The 22,294-nt window shown below is 50.8% G+C and overlaps 1 non-coding gene across 1 annotated transcript; it reads left to right on the forward strand.

The window, feature by feature from the left end:
* Positions 1–726: 726 nt before the first annotated feature.
* On the forward strand, positions 727–798 carry TRNAD-GUC (transfer RNA aspartic acid (anticodon GUC)). Its single transcript has one exon. It is a non-coding gene; the product is annotated as a tRNA-Asp (tRNA).
* The last annotated feature ends 21,496 nt before the right edge of the window (positions 799–22,294 follow it).

Genomic DNA, 22,294 nt, shown 5'->3' on the forward strand with positions numbered 1-22,294 from the left:
CAAATCTTAAATTCTTTTATTTCAGCATCTAAGCCTAGGGTTGAAAGGTTATGAACATAGGAAAAAAATCTAAAATCGCTGAATTTCTAGACTACAGCATACCCCCCCTGAAATCAATTCATGGGGGTCTTGGGTGACGTCCCTCAGCAGGATTTATAGAATTAACCCGAGGTCAATCGTAGGCTAAGGACACACGAGCATATGAAAAATGTCCAATTCTTATTCAGAAAAAATGAATGATGATCATCTGTAATGTCATCTACATCCAATCCTCATGTCCATACGTTGCATCAGTATGGCAACCATTTTTATGTCAGCAGTTATAGAAATTTACAAGTTCAATTAGTTTTCCACTAATAATTGCATTGTATTCATTAAAGTCTAATAAAATACAGCTGATCCGCATGGACTTAAATTTCCTTTGTGCACCAATAGATCGGAATAAGAGTCTGTATTTTCACATATATAGTAGGATCTCAGTTTTAATAACTAGACAGGACAAGTTGTTCCACTTCATGGCAAAGGCTTTACTCCTGTAAATAGTGTACAAAAAACACCCTCGTCAGCCGGTTCTGTGGTGTAATGGTTAGCACTCTGGCCTTTGAATCCAACAATCTGAGTTAAAACTTTGGTGGAACCTCATTCAATTGCTCTTTTTAAGCCCTCAGTTGCATTGCACATTTGGAGTGTCTCATTACCTGGTATATCAGCGACTAAACAACCAGATCCTCGTTAGTATAGTGGTCAGTATCCCCGCCTGTCACGTGGGAGACCGGGGTTCAATTCCCCGACGGGGAGGTTGATTTTTATTTAAAAGTTTGATGAACGAATGACTTAAAATAAATAAAAGTAAACATACATCACAGCTGATATCATGGTGCGCACTTTTAATTCAGTCTTTTTTATACACCTGAAAGTTTTGTTGTAAAGGTCGGGTTAACCATTTATCTTCCAATTTACATTATTGATAATATAGAAAAAAACTTCATATAATTTCCTTTGAAGATTCTTAAAAAAGTAAATAGTGTCAGATTTATCTTTAATTTGCAAATGTTATGGAAGTGGTAAAAGTGTTATCCAACATGTCTCAGTCTGCCACCCTACCCGTACCCTCCATACCGCTAATGACCGAACATTAACATCCTCAATGATCTGAACCTCCCCACTTCCGTCTCCAAAACTTCTCAGGTGCTGTGCCAATTCTTTGGGACGCACTACCCAGAACACTGATTAATTCCCAGTACCCACAGTTTTAAGCGTACCCTAAAACACATTTCTTTAGATTGGCCTATCGCATTACCACACTTGTCTAACCCTCCCTGTTTTTCCCACACAAAATTTCCTTCAAAATCAGGACTCCAGTATCATCTGTTCATACACCCCTATGCACTTTAGCCCTCTGTGTCTCTACTTGTACACATATTGGTTGGTGACTGGTTCATTCAGCGTTATGTGAATACCCTAATAGATTGATGGTTGGACCATACAATACAAGTAGCTGTTACCATCCACCTTTCGTGTCCCCCCCTATTTCCCCATAAGTTGAATGCTTGCGAGCAGGGCCCTCATTCTTCTTGGTATGTGTTGATTTATGTGACTATTGCTATTCTGTAATGTCTATAATTGCCTGTACAAGTCCCCTCTAAAATGTAAAGTGCTGCAGAATATGTTGGCGCTAAAGAACAAAAATCATTATTAGAATTGCAATTCATTTCTTTTAAGGCATGAATTAATACTACAATAATAAACCGAGGCATACTCAATCTTCAATGTCACGATCTTCTAGTCTCCTGCCCACTGCAGATAATAGCTTGTAATGGTCCTCTAACTTCTGAGTGAAACAGACATCGCTTCCGAAGCCAGGGCAGATATTTGGAGTGGCCTGTGCTGGATTCACTGGGTGCTGGAAGGTGAGTTTGACTCGGGTTATTTTAATCCATGCCTGAAAAGAATATTTCAGTGTCGGTCTTTCCCTTTAAATAGAACTGACACTTAACACATGCAGTCCAATCTGTGGGCAGCATGTATCAGCCTCTGGCAATATGATCTAAGCCATGTATGTTTTACTCTGAAACACTGCGTTTCAGAAAAAAAATCTTAGCTACTTGAAGGGAATGGGATTTTACAGAGCCCATGACAGCATCACCTGAGAGAGGTTATCCGCCTATCAAGGACAGGACACCTGATATAAAAGGGCAGTACCTCTCCTCCGCATCAGTTGGGTTTCAGAGCATGAGAGGACCTCCAGACAGTATGTTAATACACAACTACAAATAAAATATTTCTCACTATACACCCATACATAGTGCACACCATTTAGTGACAAAAGGGAGGGAATATAAGGGTGTGGTCATGGGCTCTGTAAAATCCCGTTACCGGTAAGATTTTTTTTTCTCCTTCTCCCATGACAACACCACCTGAGAGATTTATATAGAACCACCTTAGGGAGAGATAACCGCTTGTAACACCTTTCTCCCAAAGGATAGATCAGCAGATGAAGAGAGATCAAGTCGGTAATGATTATTGAAGGTGGAAGGAGATGACCATGCCGCTGCCTTAAATATTTTGTCGATAGACATTTCCGCCTTCTCAGCCCAGGAGGTCGCCACGGCCCTGGTGGAATGAGCCCTCAAGTTCTCTGGAACTGACACATTACTGGAAGAATAGGCTAAGCTAATGGCATCCCTAATGTGTCTCACTAGAGTGCCCTTTGTTACCTTGAGCCCCTTCCTAGCTCCCTGGAGGGACATAAACATAGCTTCATTCTTGTGTGGAGTCTCTGCTCCTCTGAATTCTTAGGATTACTATAAAACAATTACCTGGGTTCTATGGAATTTAGAGGCCACTTTTGGGAGATAGGCTGAGTCTGGTCTAAATGCAACTTCAGTCACAAGTGCGAATATGTGGTTAACTGATAGTGCCTGTAAGTCGCTAACTCTACAAGCTGATGTCAAGGCTACCAGTATTACCATCTTCAATGTGAGTGCATTAACGGTTAACTCTTCTAAAGGCTCAAAGGGAGGCTTAGTCAGGGCTTCTAGAACCAAGTTGAGATCCCAGGGAGGCATTTTCAAGGTAGTAATGGCTCTGGATATGTCACTTGTTTTCATGAATCTAATGACCCACTTATCCGCCGCCAAATTATAATTATACAAGGCTCCCAGATACGACACCTGCACCTTAAGGGTGCTGGTAGCCATTCCCATTTCTAAACCCCTCTGGAGAAACTCTAGTTTGGCTTTTATAGGGATTCTACCATTCGCTGATTGCCCCGAACTGGACAAGAATTTTGCCCAAGTTCTATCATAAATTTTAATCGTTATTGGTTTTCTGCTTTTAAGCAGAGTAGCGACTAGGTTCAGGGAAAAACCTTCTTGGATCAGCAATGACCTCTCAAACTCCAAGCCATCAAATGCAGGCCCGACCTCTGAGGATGGCCTCTGAGTCATATTTTGCTGCTAGAATGTCCTGCTGAAAATGTCAGTAGTGTATTTGAGCTTATTGTACTGCTGGAATACATGAAGTCATTGTCCCTAGTAGAGACATTGCCTTTCTTAGTGTCATAGAGGGCTTTGTGACTGCTGCTGAAACCAAGGTCACAATCTTGTCCTTTTTCTCATCCGGTAGCCAAGTCTGTTCATCCGAGTCCATGGTAAGCCTTAAGAAAGACTGCACCCTCTGTGGCTCCAGTCTTGATCTTTCTAGATTCAGTATCTTAGCTTGGCCAGACTGGTTCTGACCTCTGTTAGCTGGAGACTGCAGTGGTTTACTGACCTGCCTACCACCATAAAATCATCAAAATGTGGGATTACCAGGGTCTCCCGTTCCAGAAGATGCGGTGACCTCCAGAATGATCTTCGTAAAGATCATTGGGGCCATAGACAGTCCGAAGGGAAGAACTATGTATTGAAAATGCCTGACTCATTTGTTTAAATATATAGCCACTCTCAGGAATTACTGATCCTTCACATGGATTGGGACGTGGTGCTAGGCGTCCTTCAGGTCCAGGCTCTCATATAACATCCCGGAAACAGCATTTTTATGGAAGATTTTATAGACTCCATCTTGAAGGGTTTGTAGATCAAGAATTTGTTCAGGTCTTTCAGGTTGACTATGGTTCTGAAGGTGCCGTCTATTTTATTAGAAACAAGGGAGAATAAACTCCCTTCCCTTGTTCCTTTACTGGGGTTTCCATCAGAACCTGTTTTTCTACTAGGCTTAATACCTTCTTTTCTAGGGCTGCTTGTTCCCTGGGAACCCGGGGAGATGAAATCCTAAAAGTTTGCCGAGGGACAGATGTGAACCCCAGATAAAGCTCTGATTTTATTATCCCCAAAATCCAGGCACTGGATGTAATTTTCTCCCCGGTAGGCAGGAAGTGGGAGTCTTCCTTCCTTCCTCCTACCTGGGGAGGCCAGTCACTTAGAGGTTTTTCTACTTTGAGGGAAGGACCGCCGAACATGAAGCCTCTGTAATATACCTGGCGGCGTCCTTGCATTGTGGTCCATCTCCCACTGTGCAAGAGCGCGCACTTGATCTCCAATCCAGAATGTCTCTGGCTTCCCTCCATGCTGTCTGTTTGCTTCTGTTTCTGCTGCTTAAGGGCAGCGCCCGATCACTTACTGCTTTTTGTACCTGCTGCAGGCACACCCCTTGTGCATCCTCAGCCTATTGCTGTCTGTCACCTGGTATTTAAACCAGCTGCTCCAATTAACCCATGCCTGAGCATTGTGTTCTGTCAGTTGGCTTCTGGTCACTGATATGCCAGGTCCTGCTTATGTTTCCTGCCTTCGGTATCAGTTCCCGTGTCTGAACTGTGTCCTGTCTGTATTATCTTCTAGCCTGTTGTCTTCTGCCTATCCTGGAGGCTGTATTTAAAGGCCTGTGTGAATACGCTCCTGCCTGTTTGTTCCGCCTTCTAGGGGCCGCATACCTAGACCCGCTCCTGTATCTTGCTGCTGTGTCTGTTCTTGTCTGAATACTCTCCTAGCCTGTTTTGTTTTTCTCTATGTCCGTACCTTCCCTTTTTCTGCAGAGTCTGAACTCGTACCTAACTCCTGCTCGTTGTCACTGTATTTCCGTTTGTGAGTTTGTGGTCCACTCGCTACTTCTCTGCAAGTACCCTGTGGGTATCTGGTTCTGCCTTTCCCTTCCTGTCTGTTCCGTGTGAACTGAGCCCTGTCCCCTCCACTCTGCCTTGCTTGCCGCTTCGGCGGTTCTTGCTTGCTCAGCCCTGTCCACCGCGTCTGCGGTTTCGCTATGCTCATCCCTGTCCACCGCGTCTGCTCTGGTCGGCCTTGACTACCGCACCTGCGGTTTCGCTTTACTCTGTTTGTTTACCGCATCTGCGGCTCCGAATTTGTCTCCCAGTCTGTACTGGACCCTACCCAGCCTGCGCTCTAGTCTGCCTGTTCCTGTATTCCCCGGTGTGGGTCAACAGCCGTGTCCGGAGTCTGACCTGGAGTAGACCCTGGTCCCTCTGCTCGGTTCCTCCCTGGTGCACTGGCGTCGTATGCCGTCGTGCGACCTTGGTCGGATCGGGCAGATACTTAGTTACGCCCCTCCAGACACTCTCCGGTTCATGGCACAGTGGAACCACTAAACACGCACACGCCAGTCAGTCCGGGCGTGTGCATTACAGCATGCTCAGGCCATGGTTCCCGTTGAGCCCCACGGCCTTCGCTCTCTGAGACGTTTTCCAGCGAATACGTGCATTAAAAATATATATATATTTTTTTTCTTTAGCTGAGTTCCAGGCGAATTACGCACCCGTCCAGATGGATCTTTCTGCACTCGTTCCTGCGGATCCGCCACGGTACTATGGGGATCCAAGACAGAGTCATGCATTTGTGGAGCAATGCATGCTACACTTCAAGTTCTACCCTCTTTGTTTTCCTACCCATCAGGCTAAGGTGGGATTCATGATGTCTTACCTAGCGGGTAATGCCTTGAAATGGATCACCCCCCTATGGGACGCACAGGATCCTATCGTCCTGGACATAATGGCCTTCCTGGTGGCCTTTCTAATGGTCTTCGATGATCCTAACCCGGAGGCTCCTGCTGAAGCTTCACTTCCCAATATCCCGGAGCAGCCCCGATGGGTAATGTGTGTGGGTAGCGCACTAGTCCTCCTGCCCGAAGAGACTACTGCCCATCCAGAATCCACACAGGATGACTACGCTCTTTGGAATACTTCTCCCAACCTCAAGAGGCAGTCCAGACGTGCTAGGCGTAGAGGCAAGCCGTCACGCCTGGGTCTGTCCTCCCAAAGACCTCCTGATCCCAACCTTGAATTCCCTGCAGAAGCTTCATTTCCCTGTATCCCGGAGCAGCCCCTACAGGTAATATGCGTGGGTAGCGCACATGTTCTCCTGCCCGAAGAGACTTCTGCCCACCTAGAATCCTCCGGGATACCACCTGATGACAAATGGAGAGAGACTTCCCTACACCCAGTACCCGATACTTCGTCCGCTCCGTCCAGTGAGCCTGACAATGTGTACCTCAAAGCGGTAGTTAACCCCGAGTCTCTACACCCCTCCAACCAGGCGGAGGACCTCCAGTCATCTCCAGAACCCTTCGGGGTGCTACCTGGTAGCAAATGGACAGAGTCTTCCCTATACTCTGTACCTGATACCTCGCCCGCTTCTTCCAGTGAGTACGACCTAATGTACTCCGAAGCATAGGATATCCCCGAGTCTCTACACCCCTCCGACCAGGCGGAGGATCTCCAGTTGTCTCCTGAACCCTTCGGGGTGCTACCTGCTAGCAAATGGACAGAGTCTTCCCTATACTCTGTACCTGATACCTCGCCCGCTTCTTCCAGTGAGTCCGACCTAATGTACTCCGAAGCATAGGATATCCCCGAGTCTCTACACCCCTCCGACCAGGCGGAGGATCTCCAGTTGTCTCCTGAACCCTTCGGGGTGCTACCTGATAGCAAATGGACAGAGACTCTCCTATACTCGGTACCTGATACCTCGCCCGCTTCTTCCAGTGAGTCCGACCTAGTGTACTCCGAAGCAGAGGTTACCCATGAGTCTCTTCACCCCTCCGACCTGGCGGAGTTCCTCCAGTTGTCTCCTGAGCCCTTCGGGGTGCTACCTGGTAGCGAAAGTACAGAGACTCTCCTATACTCTGTACCTGATACCTCGCTCGCTTTGTCCAGTGAGTCCAACCTAGTGTACTCTGAAGCAGAGGTTACTCCCGAGTCTCTACACCCCTCCAACCAGGCGGAGGACCTCCAGTTGTCTCCAGAACCCTTCAGGGTGCCACCTAGTGGTGAATGGACAGAGACTTTCCTATATCCTGGATCTGATACCTCGCTCGCTTCGCCTAGTGAGTTTAACAGTGTACTCCGAAGCAGAGGTTATTCCCGAGTCTCTACACCCCTGCGACCAGGCGGAGGACCTCCAGTTGTCTCCAGAACCCTTCGGGGTGCCACCTGGTGGTGAATGGACAGAGACTTTCCTATACTCGGCACCCGATACCTCGCCTGCTTCGTCCAGTGAGTCCGACCTAGTGTTTTCTGAAGCAGAGGTTACCCCCGAGTCTCTACTCCCCTCCGACCAGGCGGAGGACCTCCAGTTGTCTCCAGAACCCTTCGGGGTGCTACCTGGTAGCAAATGGACAGAGTCTTCCCTATACTCTGTACCTGATACCTCGCCCGCTTCTTCCTGTGAGTCCGACCTAATGTACTCCGAAGCATAGGATATCCCCGAGTCTCTACACCCCTCCGACCAGGCGGAGGATCTCCAGTTGTCTCCTGAACCCTTCGGGGTGCTACCTGATAGCAAATGGACAGAGACTCTCCTATACTCGGTACCTGATACCTCGCCCGCTTCTTCCAGTGAGTCCGACCTAGAGTACTCCGAAGCAGAGGTTACCCATGAGTCTCTTCACCCCTCCGACCTGGCGGAGGACCTCCAGTTGTCTCCAGAACCCTTCAGGGTGCCACCTAGTGGTGAATGGACAGAGACTTTCCTATATCCTGGATCTGATACCTCGCTTGCTTCGCCTAGTGAGTTTAACCTAGTGTACTCCAAAGCAGAGGTTATTCCCAAGTCTCTACACCCCTGCGACCAGGCGGAGGACCTCCAGTTGTCTCCAGAACCCTTCGGGGTGCCACCTGGTGGTGAATGGACAGAGACTTTCCTATACTTGGCACCCGATACCTCGCCTGCTTCGTCCACTGAGTCCGACCTAGTGTTTTCTGAAGCAGAGGTTACCCCCGAGTCTCTGCACTCCTCTGACCCGGCAGAGGACCTCCAGGTGTCTCCTGAACCCTTCGGGGTGCTACTTGATAGAGAATGGACAGAGACTCTCCTATACTCGGTACCTGATACCTTTCCTGCTTCATCCAGTGAGTCTGAACAAGTGTACTCTGAAGCGGAGGTTAACCCCGAGTCTCTGCCCCCCTCCAACCCGGCGGAGGACTTCTAGTTGTCTTCTGTACCCTCTAGGGTGCCATCTGAAAATATGTGGAGAGAGACTTCCTTGTGTGCTGTTCCTGGTACTCCACCCGTTTCGTCTGTTGCTGAGGATGGCTGGATAGGAGGTAGCATCCTAGCTAACCAGATGAGACCAGTTTTTCCTGTGGATAGTGGAAGTAATCTCCTCGAAGTGAAGGATTGGTCCTCGAATTCCCTGCAGAAGATTCTAGCAGGCCTGAAGAAGAGGGGGAGTAAGGGGGGGGGTACTGTAACATACCTGGTGGCGTCCTTGCATAGTGGTCCATCTCCCACTGTGCAAGAGCGCGCACTTGATCTCCAATCCAGAATGTCTCTGGCTTCCCTCCATGCTGTCTGTTTGCTTCTGTTTCTGCTGCTTAAGGGCGGCGCCCGATCACTTACTGCTTTTTGTACCTGCTGCAGGCACACCCCTTGTGCGTCCTCAGCCTATTGCTGTCTGTCACCTGGTATTTAAACCAGCTGCTCCAATTAACCCATGCCTGAGCATTGTGTTCTGTCAGTTGGCTTCTGGTCACTGATATGCCAGGTCCCGTTTATGTTTCCTGCCTTCGGTATCAGTTCCCGTGTCTGAACTGTGTCCTGTCTGTATTATCTTCTAGAAGTTGTCTTCTGCCTATCCTGGAGGCTGTATTTCCAGGCCTGTGTTAACACTCTCCTGCCTGTTCGTTCCGCCTTCTAGGGGCCGCATACCTAGACCCGCTCCTGTATCTTGCTGCTGTGTCTGTTCTGGTCTGAATACTCTCCTAGCCTGTTTTGTTTTTCTCTATGTCCATACCTTTCCTTTTTCTGCAGAGTCTGAACTCGTACCTAACTCCTGCTCGCTGTCACTGTACTTCCGTTTGTGAGTTTGTGGTCCACTCGCTACTTCTCTGCAAGTACTCTGTGGGTATCTGGTTCTGCCTTTCCCTTCCTGTCTGTTCCGTGTGTACTGAGCCCTGTCCCCTCTGCTCTGCCTTGCTTGCCGCTTCGGCAGTTCTTGCTTGCTCAGCCCTGTCCACCGCGTCTGCGGTTTCGCTTTGCTCAGCCCTGTCCACCGCATCTACGGTTTCGCTTTGCTCAGCCCTATCCACCGCGTCTGCGGTTTCGCTTTGCTCAGCTTTGTCCACCGAGTCTGCGGTTTCGCTTCGCTCAGCCCTGTCCACCGCGTCTGCGGTTTCGCTTCGCTCAGCCTTGTCCACCGCGTCTGCAGTTTCGCTTTGCTCAGCCCTGTCCACCGCATCTGCGGTTTCGCTTTGCTCAGCCCTGTCCACCGCGTCTGCGGTTTCGCTTTGCTCAGCCCTGTCCACCGCGTCTGCGGTTTCACTTTGCTCAGCCCTGTCCACCGCGTCTGCGGTTTCGCTTTGCTCAGCCCTGTCCACCGCGTCTGCGGTTTCGCTTTGCTCAGCCCTGTCCACCGCGTCTGAGGTTTCGCTTTGCTCAGCCCTGTCCACCGCGTCTGCGGTTTCGTTTTGCTCAGCCCTGTCCACCGCGTCTGCGGTTTCGCTTTGCTCAGCCCTGTCCACCGCGTCTACGGTTTCGCTTTGCTCAGCCCTGTCCACCGTGTCTGCGGATTCGCTTTGCTCAGCCCTGTCCACCGCGTCTGCGGTTTCGCTTTGCTCAACACTGTCCACCGCGTCTGCGGTTTCGCTTTGCTCAGCCCTGTCCACCGCGTCTGCGGTTTCGCTTTGCTCAGCCCTGTCCACCGCGTCTGCGGTTTCGCTTTGCTCAGCCCTGTCCACCGCGTCTGCGGTTTCGCTTTGCTCAACTCTGTCCACCGCGTCTGCGGTTTCGCTTTGCTCAGCCCTGTCCACCGCGTCTGCGGTTTCGCTTCGCTCAACTCTGTCCACTGCGTCTGCGGTTTCGCTTTGCTCAGCCCTGTCCACCGCGTCTGCGGTTTCGCTTTGCTCAGTCCTGTCCACCGCGTCTGCGGTTTCGCTTTACTCAGCTTTGTCTACCGCGTATGCGGTTTTGCTCAGCTCAGCCTTGTCTACCGCGTCTGCGGTTTTGCTCTGCTCAGCCTTGTCTACCAAGTCTCCGGTTCTGCTCTGCTCTGCCTTGTTTACCGCGTCTGCGGTCCTGCTCTGCTCGGCCTTGACTACCGCACCTGCGGTTTCGCTTTACTCTGTTTGTTTACCGCATCTGCGGCTCCGAATTTGTCTCCCAGTCTATACTGGACCCTACCCAGCCTGCGCTCTAGTCTGCCTGTTCCTGTATTCCCCGGTGTGGGTCAACAGCCGTGTCCGGAGTCTCACCTGGAGTAGACCCTGGTCCCTCTGCTCGGTTCCTCCCTGGTGCACTGGCGTCGTATGCCGTCGTGCGACCTTGGTCGGATCGGGCAGATACTTAGTTACGCCCCTCCAGACACTCTCCGGTTCATGGCACAGTGGAACCACTAAACACGCACACGCCAGTCAGTCCGGGCGTGTGCATTACAGCCTCCACTATATGTCTGCCTGTCCTTCCATTTACCCTCTTCTCTGGAGAATTTTTTCCTGTTATACCTCCTTTAACGAAAGGAGTTCTTGTACTGCGGCATTGATATACTGGGGAACCCTTTATTTTTATCTGCCGTTTTGTCCAATATGTCGTCCAGTGCTCAACCGAAGAGAAATTCACCTTTACATGGGATCGAGCACAACTTGGTTTTGGACTGGATGTCTTCCTTCCAGCTCTTGAGAAATATTGCTCTGCGGGCAGCATTGGATGAATTTGCTGGCCTGGCTGCCAACCTCTCCGAATCTGCAGACGCATCCAAAAGGAAGGCAGCAGCTCCTTGCATTAGTGAGAGACTAGCTAAGACCTTCTCCCGAGGAATGTCGTCTTTTATCTGATCCTTTAATTGTTGCAACCAGATCATCATTGACCTGGCTGAGCAAATGGCTGTGACTGCTGGCTTTAATGCTCCCGCTGAAGACTCCCATGTCTGTTTCAGATAAATTTCAGCATTTTTGTCCAGAGAATCTTTGAGAGTACCACGATCCTCAAACGGCAGGGTGGATCTTTTAGATGATTTCACCACTGCCACATCAATTTTAGGGGTCTTATCCCATCGAGCTGTATTATTTTCATCAAATGGGTACCTCCTCTTTGATGATGATGGTAGCTGCCCTTTGTTTTCAGGTCTTTTCCACTCCCTATCAATGAACATTTTAATTTTTTCATTGACAGGGAATGTGCGCCTCTTCTTCTGATGTAGATTCCCGAACATGATGTCTGGACTGTTCCATGGGTCTTGATTTCTGATATGCCCATGTTTGTTTTGATGGCCTTAATTTGTCTGTTTCCTCTGCCAGAAAACACGGTCTACCCCCTGTATCACTCTCTCAGGAAGATGAGGAAGAGTAGGCAGGAGAGGTGGTAGATTCCTCGACGGTTCTATAACATTAACGATTCCTCAGAATCAGTTGTCTGACGTTTTGGCTTCTTTCCCTTTTTTTGTCTAATTAAGGATTTAAGGGAGTCTCTTACCTCAGATTTGTTTATAAACTTTAAATCCATTGGGAAGTTGGGGGTTTCTTCCGACATGGTTTTCTGAATACCCCCAGGGCAGATTCTTTTGGTATATGTGCTGGGTAGACTATCCCCAACACAGAGCACATTTCTTGTTTTTCTGTTTGGCGTTACATTTCATGGGCCTTCCCTAGTAGAAAACAAAAAGAGAAAGGGACCTGTTTAACATGTTGAACTTTCACAAACATTACTCACCACTCTGCCGTTCAGTCTAGGGTACCAGAGATGGAGGTTTGATCAGTTCACATGATCTTTCTCCCCTGGAGGTGGTGGACTCACATCTTGTCCTGTTCCTCTGACTGGTCTTGCTGTCGCTTGTTTGACTGCCACTGCTGCATCCCTAAAGGTGGCACTGCTGCTGCTCCGGCGACTGCTGTTTCTGATCCATCTTGGTGTGGATAAGATGTGCAGGCACCACCATTCTGTGACTGTCCCTCCATTATATATTTGAGGGACGCCACTCCATCTCTAGTCCGGAGCTCCTCTGGATATCCGAGTCAGACATACTCCACTGCGCTTTGTGCAGAGCCCTAGCTGGCCTTGTGCAGACCCAGGACACTGCCTATTCTCTGGCGTGCTTCATCATCAGCTCGTACCGGATAGTACCTGGGCGGCCCTGCTTTCCGGTGTGCCGGAAATGAACCTCACCGTGCCCACACGTGCGCAGACTTGGAAACAGGTCCCGGCGCACTCCACCTGAAGCACCTACGCACTGTCATGTCCCGGCGGAAGGCAGACCCCGTCGTGCGCAGTCCCAAGATGCATGTCGGATGGGGACATTAGTAAGAGGACCCCGCCTGAATACAACTGCATTGCCGACCTCTTGGCCAGCAGCACATCTATAGACCAGAAAGCGTCCACGGATATCTTCAAGCCTGCATAAGCTCCACAAAGCACTGCTCTTCAGAGATTCCCTTCATGGACAGGAGTCCAAACTGATGTGGTGGAGAAATCCTGCCCTTTTATATTAGTAGGTTTCCTGTCCTTGATGGGCAGATACCCTCTCTCAGGTGGTGCTATCAAGGGAGAAGGGGGAAAAAACATTTTTAATATCCACTGGGAATCAAACCATACAACCATTTTACTTTCAGAGAATGCAAGGGCTTCATATAGCAAATCCTCGTTAGTATAGTGGAAAGTATCCCTGTCTGTCACGCGGTAGACTGGGGTTCAATTCCCTGATTGGGAGGCAAAAATTTTATTACTTACAAGCGTGATGAAGGCGCGATGGTGACCTACTCAATATCATTAAAAGAAAAATATCACATCAAACAAGATTATAAATGAGCACACATCAATATTATTTCATATATATGTGACACCCCAGGGGTCTGGTTGCCACAGTGATAGAGATATTACGTCTGAGAGCAAGTGGGAGGTCTCTTGGTCAGGGATCCTATGCATGCCACACCTCCTGCCCAGTCCTGGGAGGGGAAGAACTTCCCCTATATAAACCTAGGGCTGAGGCAGGGTTAGTGAGTAGAGAAGAGGTAGAGAAGAGAAGCAGCATAGGAAGAAACTACAGGAGCTCTGTAGGAGCAGTGCAACAAGGAGTCAGGGGCTGGCAGCTGCAGAGCTCGCCCTGACTGAGAAGATTTCTCACCGGACCCGGAGTCCGAGGCTGTGGGGACTAACTCCTATCCAGCAGCAGAAACCGACCAGCAGGGGATTGCAGGTCCTCTGGCCCAGAAACCCGAAGGCACGGCCACACGCGTGGGACCAGCACCGCCGTCGTGGAGCGGAAGCTACTAGAAGGCCCCGAGTCACCGGCCATACGGGTGAGCACCACACGGTACACTCAGGGACGTGGGCTACTCATACCCGCCTCTAGCAAGGTAGCCAGAAGAGTACAGTCAGTTTGGGAGGCCTACAACTCCGCCTGGCCAGGGGAGATCCCATCTGCTCAAGGACTGACCAGGCCCCAATCACTAGCCAGTACTCCGGGAGGGTCTATCTTTGTCACCAGTAAAGACCCTGAACTACACCGTACCGTCTCCGAGTGGTTCCTGCTACCCCCATCGTCCACGTCGGCTGCCCTGAGGCCATATCCCTCCCGTTGGGGGTTATGCTATCACGCTGCACAATCCTACCACCGGCCTCAGCGGTCTGCCCTGCAGCAGCAGCTCCTTAGCTGTTCTCAACGGGTGGCGTAGTCGTCCAACATCTACCGCTGATACAGCGCCACTTAGTCTGACTCCCTGGGCACGGACCGGATCACCGCCACGAGACTACAACCCTCAAGAGATCCGGCTCCGGGTAAGCTCCCGCGTGCGCAACGCAGCGCGACACAGGCCCAGGGGCGTGTCAACTTTTGGCGTAGTCGGCAGGATCTCGTGCCCGCAACCACCGGGTACTGCGTGCCTGAAAAAGACTGTTCAAACTTACCTGTGGTGAAGATTCCCGCCATCCGGCGCCATCTCCCGCTTCCTTCCCGCCATCGGTGGAGTTTTCCCGCCATCCGGCGCCATCTTCAGCCTTCTTCCCGCCATACGTGGAGTTTTCCCGCCATTGGACGCCATCTTGAGGACGCCGCGCGGGAAGAAGAGGGGCGTGGACTCCGAAAGCGCGCGAGAACTGAAGCCCCGCCTCACGTCCGGACGTTGCGTAAGGTCCTGGAAAGAGCCCAGCAGACGCCGACGTCACAGGAGCGCGACGGAAGGTCCTCAACCCTGACGATCCACTGCGGAGCCGCAGCCTACGGAAGAGGATCATCGCAAGGTAGGCCACGGTCCACTAGGGGGGAGAAGGATGTCGGATACGGAGGAGAGCTTCACCGCTTGAACCCCCGCCAGCGCCACCGCTGTGGCGGTCATGCCTTTCACCATGCCCTATATCCCGGGGGCAGCCTGGCTACCCCAGTACTTGGGGGAGTCACATACCCTGCATGACTTTAGAGAAAAGCTGGATAGCCTCTTCCAGGTGTACCCCCTCACAGAGGAGCAAAAAGTGAGCATCCTGGTGGCCCAATTAACCGGGGCAGCCCAAAGGGAGGTAAAGTCCTGGCCACCTGGGGGGAGGACTGTCGCAGGGATACTAACCCGGCTGAGGGACACCTTTGATACCCGCACCTCAGCCGAGATCAAGCTTAGATTCTACGGGTGCAAACAGCGGGCACATGAGAGTATAAGAGACTATGCCCTAAACCTACAAGAGGCCCTGAGAGCCATTAAGCAGACCGACCCTGACGGCGTGGGAGACGAGGACAGGCTGTTGACTGAACAATTTATAGAGGGTTTATATTGCAATGCCCACCGAACCCAGTTGCGGGCAATGGCCTTACAGGACCCTCATCTGGGATTTGCACAGTTCAAGGACAGAGCCATCCGGGTGCTTCGAGAACCGGCACCAGGTGGCGTTGTGACCCACAGACGCCCCACTACCACTTACCATCAGGAGGCGGCGCCCTTGTCGGCAGGGCCTGTGGGAGCTGATGCGCAGGCTTTGAACAATGACCCGGCTCCAGACCTGCACCATCAGGTCCAAGAGCTAGCTAAAAGCGTTGCTGTGCTAACCCGAACTGTGCAGTCTTTACAGGTTTCCACTCCAGGGAAGATCCAGCTGGCATCCGGACCAGAGGACATCCCGTGGCGTCGACCAAGGAGGACCCCACCGGCCAGAGGAAGACCCAGCGACCGATACAACGAGGACGGACGACCCATCTGCCGCCGCTGCAATCAACCCGGACATATGGCAAGGTACTGTCCCTTAAACTGGCACAACCTGGGGTAGAGGGCCAACCCCCAGGAAAAAGATCACCAGGCCCATCGAACTGGTGCGACAAATATGTGGGAGGACGTCCAGTCTTACCCGTGGTACTGGATGGCATTCCTATGAGTGCCCTGCTGGACACCGGGTCACAGGTCACCACCATCCCGTACGTGCTCTTCAAGCAGTACTGGAATGACTCGGATATCACCCGCTACCCTGACGACGACTTGAGTATCATCGCCAGCAATGGTCAGCCCGTGCCACAGATTGGATTTAAAGAGGTGACCATTAAAATCGGTAGAGTCGAATTGGCAGCACAGGGACTGATCATTGTAGACATTGACAAACACGAGAGTCACCCAAAGATAACTCTAGGAACTAATGTAATTGAAAATTGTCTTGCAGAGGTGATTTTCCTTTTACAGCAGGTTGCCAAGAACGCCAGCTCCGGCCAGCAGCGAGTGCTCCAGAAAGAGATCCGGGCACTGATGCGACGGCAACAGCTAGAACTCTCCGGTGGTGAGATTGGTAGCGTGCGAATGTGTGACCCTTTCCCTATTGCCATGCCCCCAAAAAGTGAAATGATGATTTGGTGCCGGGCAGCTATTGGTCTGAGAGGTAGAGATTACCAGGCAATGGTAGAACCAGTTTACTCAGACAGTAGGCCCACCATTTTGACAGCACGGGGGGTGGTCAATGTACGCCATGGGAGGGTGCCCGTTCGCATAATAAATATCGGGAAGAGGGAAGTGTACCTGCCCCGGTATGCCACGCTAGCCAAATTGTATACCATCAATCAAGATTCCATACAGTCCGTAGAACCCTTGCCTCCATCTTCCCCGGAGGAAGGTAACGGCTCTAAGAAAACGATGGAGGACTGGTGTCAGCAACTACATTTGGGTACTGACTCCACTCCCTCACACCAGAAACAGGGAGTCTATCGGGTGGTTCAAGAGTACGAGAGAGAGTTTAGTAAACACCCGTTAGACTTCGGGTGAGTCAAGGGGGTAGAACACCACATCCCCACGGGAGACCATCCTCCCATAAAAGAGAGGTATCGACCCGTACCCCCTGCACACTACCAACACGCCAAGGGGATGCTTAGAGACATGAAGGAGGCTGGGGTGATCAGGGATAGCTGTAGCCCCTGGGCAGCTCCACTAGTCTTAGTCAAAAAGAAAGACAACACCATGAGGATGTGTGTAGATTACCGGAAAATCAACCGTATCACACACAAGGATGCGTACCCCTTACCAAGGATAGAGGAGTCTTTGGCTGCTTTAAGATCTGCTAACTTCTTCTCTACCTTGGATCTCACTAGTGGGTACTGGCAGGTTCCTGTAGCAGAGGCGGACCGGGAGAAGACCGCATTCACCACCCCGATGGGACTTAGCGAGTTTACCTGCATGCCGTTCGGACTCTGCAACGCACCAGGAACCTTCCAACGATTAATGGAGTGCTGTCTGGGCCACAGAAACTTCGAGACGGTCTTGTTGTACCTGGACGATGTCATCGTATATTCCAAGACGTATGAGGACCACCTGAAACACCTGGCGGAAGTGTTCGAAGCTCTGGCAAGCTACGGCCTAAAGGTGAAACCCTCCAAGTGTCACCTCCTGAAACCAAAGGTGCAGTACCTGGGACACGTGGTGAGCGCTGACGGAGTGGCTCCCGACCCTGATAAGATCACCGCAATTAAGGAATGGCCAAGTCCCTCCAGTGTAAAAGAAGTGCGGCAGTTCCTCGGGTTGGTAGGCTATTACCGCAGATTCATCCCCGGTTTCACCAAAAAGGCAGCTCCTATGCAGGACCTCCTGATAGGCCAGTCCCGGAAGGCCAAGAACCAGAAGCCACCCTTCAGATGGGAGAAGTTAGAAGAAGAGTCCTTCCGCCAGCTGAAGATGGCCCTCACGGGGGATGAAATCCTGGCGTACCCTGATTACAGCCAGCCCTTTATCCTCTACACCGACGCAAGTAACATCGGGCTAGGAGCCGTGCTGTCCCAGATCCAGCAGGGGAAAGAACGAGTAATCGCTTACGCCAGCCGAAAACTGCGACCCACCGAGAGAAACCCTGAGAATTACAGCTCATTTAAGCTAGAGTTCCTGGCAGTGGTGTGGGCAGTCACCGAACGCTTTAAGCACTACCTCGCTTCTTCCCGGTTCATCGTGTACACGGATAACAACCCGTTGACACACCTGGACACGGCAAGACTCGGTGCCCTAGAGCAGAGATGGATGGCCCGTCTGTCCAACTACGAGTTCACAATCAAATACCGGGCAGGACGCTCCAATACCAACGCGGACGCCCTGTCCAGGATGCCAAACCTACCGGACGTAGGAGAAGATCCAGAGGGACTGGAAGAAGTTGAACTCCCCGCGTTCCACCGTCATGGGACTATTCAGTATTCCCATCGGGTAAAGAGTAAGCAAGCCGCTACGTTTAACCCCTTGCCTCACTACAACTGGGAGGAAACGCAAGACAGTGACCCTGCCGTCCGACTGGTGAAGGAGATGCTGACTCGGCCAGAGGCTCGCCTTGACCCAGACGCTCCGGAGGAAGCCAAGCAACTATGGGCTGAGAAGAGTCGACTGTTCCTTTACAAGGGGAAGTTGTGCCGCAGAATGGTTAACTCCCGGACGCATGAACTAATCTGGCAAGTAGTGGTGCCACGAAGAGACGCAGCCATGGTGATGGAGGCATACCACGACGGGGCTGGACACTTCGGATGGAAGAAGCTGGAGTTCCTGCTGCGCGAGCGGTTCCACTGGGTAGGCATGAGGGGAACCATCGAGAGGTGGTGCAGAGACTGTGGCCCGTGCAACCTAAGAAGGAAGGACCGTGCCAGCCAGAAGACTCCCCTGCAGTCCATCGTCACCCGGCAGCCGTTGGAACTGGTAGCCTTGGATCATGTAAAACTGACCCCAAGCAGAAGTGGCTACGTCTACGCACTAACCATCGTGGATCACTACTCCCGGTTCTTGGTTGTCGTCCCCGTCAAGGACTTAACAGCTCGAACAGCAGCTAGAGCCTTCCAGTAGCATTTCTGCCGTCCACACGGGTACCCGGACCAAGTGTTGACAGACCAGGGACCTGCCTTTGAAGCGGAGGTCTTCCAAGAATTCTGCACTCTGTATGGCTGCCAGAAGATAAGGACAACACCCTATCATCCGCAAACTAATGGACTTTGTGAGAAAATTAACCAGGTGGTAATGGATCTTCTGAAAACGTTGCCCCTGGAAGAACGCAGTCTGTGGCCTGAGAAGCTGCCCGATCTGGTGGACCTATACAACCACATCCCGGTAGGTTCCACCAACTGTACCCCGGCTTACCTAATGAGGGCGAGACCTGGTAAGTTACCTGTTGACCTGGAAATTGGAGTCCTGACACCCGAGGACACTTCACCAGAAGCAGACTGGGACACAGAGAGGCAGCAGCAGTACCGGAGAGTACAGGAGAGTGTGGAGCGAAGTCTCTGTCAGGCTAGGGAAAGACAAGAGAAAACTTACAACCAGTATGCTCCCGCTGTTCCCCTGGTACCCGGAGAGCAGGTCTTGAAGAGAAAAAGACAGCTCCACAAGTTGGACGACCAGTGGGAGAAGGACCCATACACCGTACTGCCCTCAAGCCACGACAACCCAAAGGTCTGTACCATCAGTAAAGACGGAGGGGAAACCACGACCATTGTATCCCGGGATCACCTGAAGAAGTGTCCCGAACAGCTACGGAACCCTGAAGAGGAACAAGAAGACCCTCGACCCGTAGAGGAAAGGGAAGACATGGTTAGTACTGTGCTCGGAGACTTCCCTCGGTCTTGGACTCAAGTCAATGGCGCAGTTGTGGTACCCGTACTCACCTTCCTCCAACCAGCATCCCAAGCACCTACGGAGCGACAGGTAGAGCTGGAAGAGCAGCCGGTCCAGGAGGCAGAAGACTCCACACAAGCAGAACAGGAGGATCAACCCTCTGCTTATAGTGAGCCTGCCGTACCCCTAGTGAGCCAAGGAGCCGGTAGACAGCTGCCCAGTTTACCCTTGACAGCTCCTACACCCTGTAGTTCAGGGCTAGACAGTCAGCTCCGTAGGTCCACTAGGGCCACTAGAGGCCAGTTACCCGCACGTTGGAGGATTTGAAGTGTATAAATTGTTTTATTTGTGGTTACCTGTTTTTCTTGTTGCTTGTGTATAATTATGTGTTTCTAGTTGTTTATAGGAGTCTTTGGTGGATTTATCGGGAATCCTGTGTACATAGTTGGAGGGTAACCCAGGACGGACTAAAGACTGTTAAGGACTCGGGGCAGGACAGACCCCTACCGGGTTACGTCTCCCTGTTTTGGTGAAATGGACACCTTGCTTTTCTTCAAAGACTGCACCCGGTTATGGACATGCCGTGACCACCTTTATGTGTTTTTCTTATTGTATCATTATTGTTATACCTTGTTATGTTTTTCCAAAAATATGTTTAGTCCCGGAGTACTAAATTTCACTAGGGGGGAATGTGACACCCCAGGGGTCTGGTTGCCACAGTGATAGAGATATTACGTCTGAGAGCAGGTGGGAGGTCTCTTGGTCAGGGATCCTATGCATGCCACACCTCCTGCCCAGTCCTGGGAGGGGAAGAACTTCCCCTATATAAACCTAGGGCTGAGGCAGGGTTAGTGAGTAGAGAAGAGGTAGAGAAGAGAAGCAGCATAGGAAGAAACTACAGGAGCTCTGTAGGAGCAGTGCAACAAGGAGTCAGGGGCTGGCAGCTGCAGAGCTCGCCCTGACTGAGAAGATTTCTCACCGGACCCGGAGTCCGAGGCTGTGGGGACTAACTCCTATCCAGCAGCAGAAACCGACCGGCAGGGGATTGCAGGTCCTCTGGCCCAGAAACCCGAAGGCACGGTCACACGCGTGGGACCAGCACCGCCGTCGTGGAGCGGAAGCTACTAGAAGGCCCCGAGTCACCGGCCATACGGGTGAGCACCACACGGTACACTCAGGGACGTGGGCTACTCATACCCGCCTCTAGCAAGGTAGCCAGAAGAGTACAGTCAGTTTGGGAGGCCTACAACTCCGCCTGGCCAGGGGAGATCCCATCTGCTCAAGGACTGACCAGGCCCCAATCGCTAGCCAGTACTCCGGGAGGGTCTATCTTTGTCACCAGTAAAGACCCTGAACTACACCGTACCGTCTCCGAGTGGTTCCTGCTACCCCCATCGTCCACGTCGGCTGCCCTGAGGCCATACCCCTCCCGTTGGGGGTTATGCTATCACGCTGCACAATCCTACCACCGGCCTCAGCGGTCTGCCCTGCAGCAGCAGCTCCTTAGCTGTACTCAACGGGTGGCGTAGTCGTCCAACATCTACCGCTGATACAGCGTCACTTAGTCTGACTCCCTGGGCACGGACCGGATCACCGCCACGAGACTACAACCCTCAAGAGATCCGGCTCCGGGTAAGCTCCCGCGTGCGCAACGCAGCGCGACACAGGCCCAGGGGCGCGTCATATACTATAACCAATATATCTCTATTCAAGTTGCAGGCGTATATAAACTTTACTTTCATATAACTTCCCACACCAGTAAACGACCATATAAAACAATAAAAATTAAGGGTATGTGCACACAAACTGGTTATCTGACTATGGACTCAAGGTGTGCTAAAAGCTCCTGTACCCTGAATGTGGAAAATCATACTATTGTCCATATGGTGTAATTACAATTTATCTGCTCACATCTGCAGTGGTTTAACAACTTCATTTACTGTCATGTAGTCGTGGCCGAGAGGTTAAGGCGATGGACTAGAAATCCATTGGGGTCTCCCTGCGCAGTTTTGAAAAGCTCCTTTTATATAAACTCAAAGTTAAGTTTTATGTATTTTATTGTAAATATAATATAATTGAAAATGTTTACAAAAAAGTCAAATCTTAAATTCTTTTATTTCAGCATCTAAGCCTAGGGTTGAAAGGTTATGAACATAGGAAAAAAATCTAAAATCGCTGAATTTCTAGACTACAGCATACCCCCCCTGAAATCAATTCATGGGGGTCTTGGGTGACGTCCCTCAGCAGGATTTATAGAATTAACCCGAGGTCAATCGTAGGCTAAGGACACACGAGCATATGAAAAATGTCCAATTCTTATTCAGAAAAAATGAATGATGATCATCTGTAATGTCATCTACATCCAATCCTCATGTCCATACGTTGCATCAGTATGGCAACCATTTTTATGTCAGCAGTTATAGAAATTTACAAGTTCAATTAGTTTTCCACTAATAATTGCATTGTATTCATTAAAGTCTAATAAAATACAGCTGATCCGCATGGACTTAAATTTCCTTTGTGCACCAATAGATCGGAATAAGAGTCTGTATTTTCACATATATAGTAGGATCTCAGTTTTAATAACTAGACAGGACAAGTTGTTCCACTTCATGGCAAAGGCTTTACTCCTGTAAATAGTGTACAAAAAACACCCTCGTCAGCCGGTTCTGTGGTGTAATGGTTAGCACTCTGGCCTTTGAATCCAACAATCTGAGTTAAAACTTTGGTGGAACCTCATTCAATTGCTCTTTTTAAGCCCTCAGTTGCATTGCACATTTGGAGTGTCTCATTGCCTGGTATATCAGCGACTAAACAACCAGT

Source organism: Phyllobates terribilis, unplaced genomic scaffold (genome assembly GCF_046119375.1).
Source record: "Phyllobates terribilis strain yellow unplaced genomic scaffold, ASM4611937v1 Scaffold_11__3_contigs__length_659146591, whole genome shotgun sequence".
In the NCBI taxonomy this organism is placed as follows: domain Eukaryota; kingdom Metazoa; phylum Chordata; class Amphibia; order Anura; family Dendrobatidae; genus Phyllobates; species Phyllobates terribilis.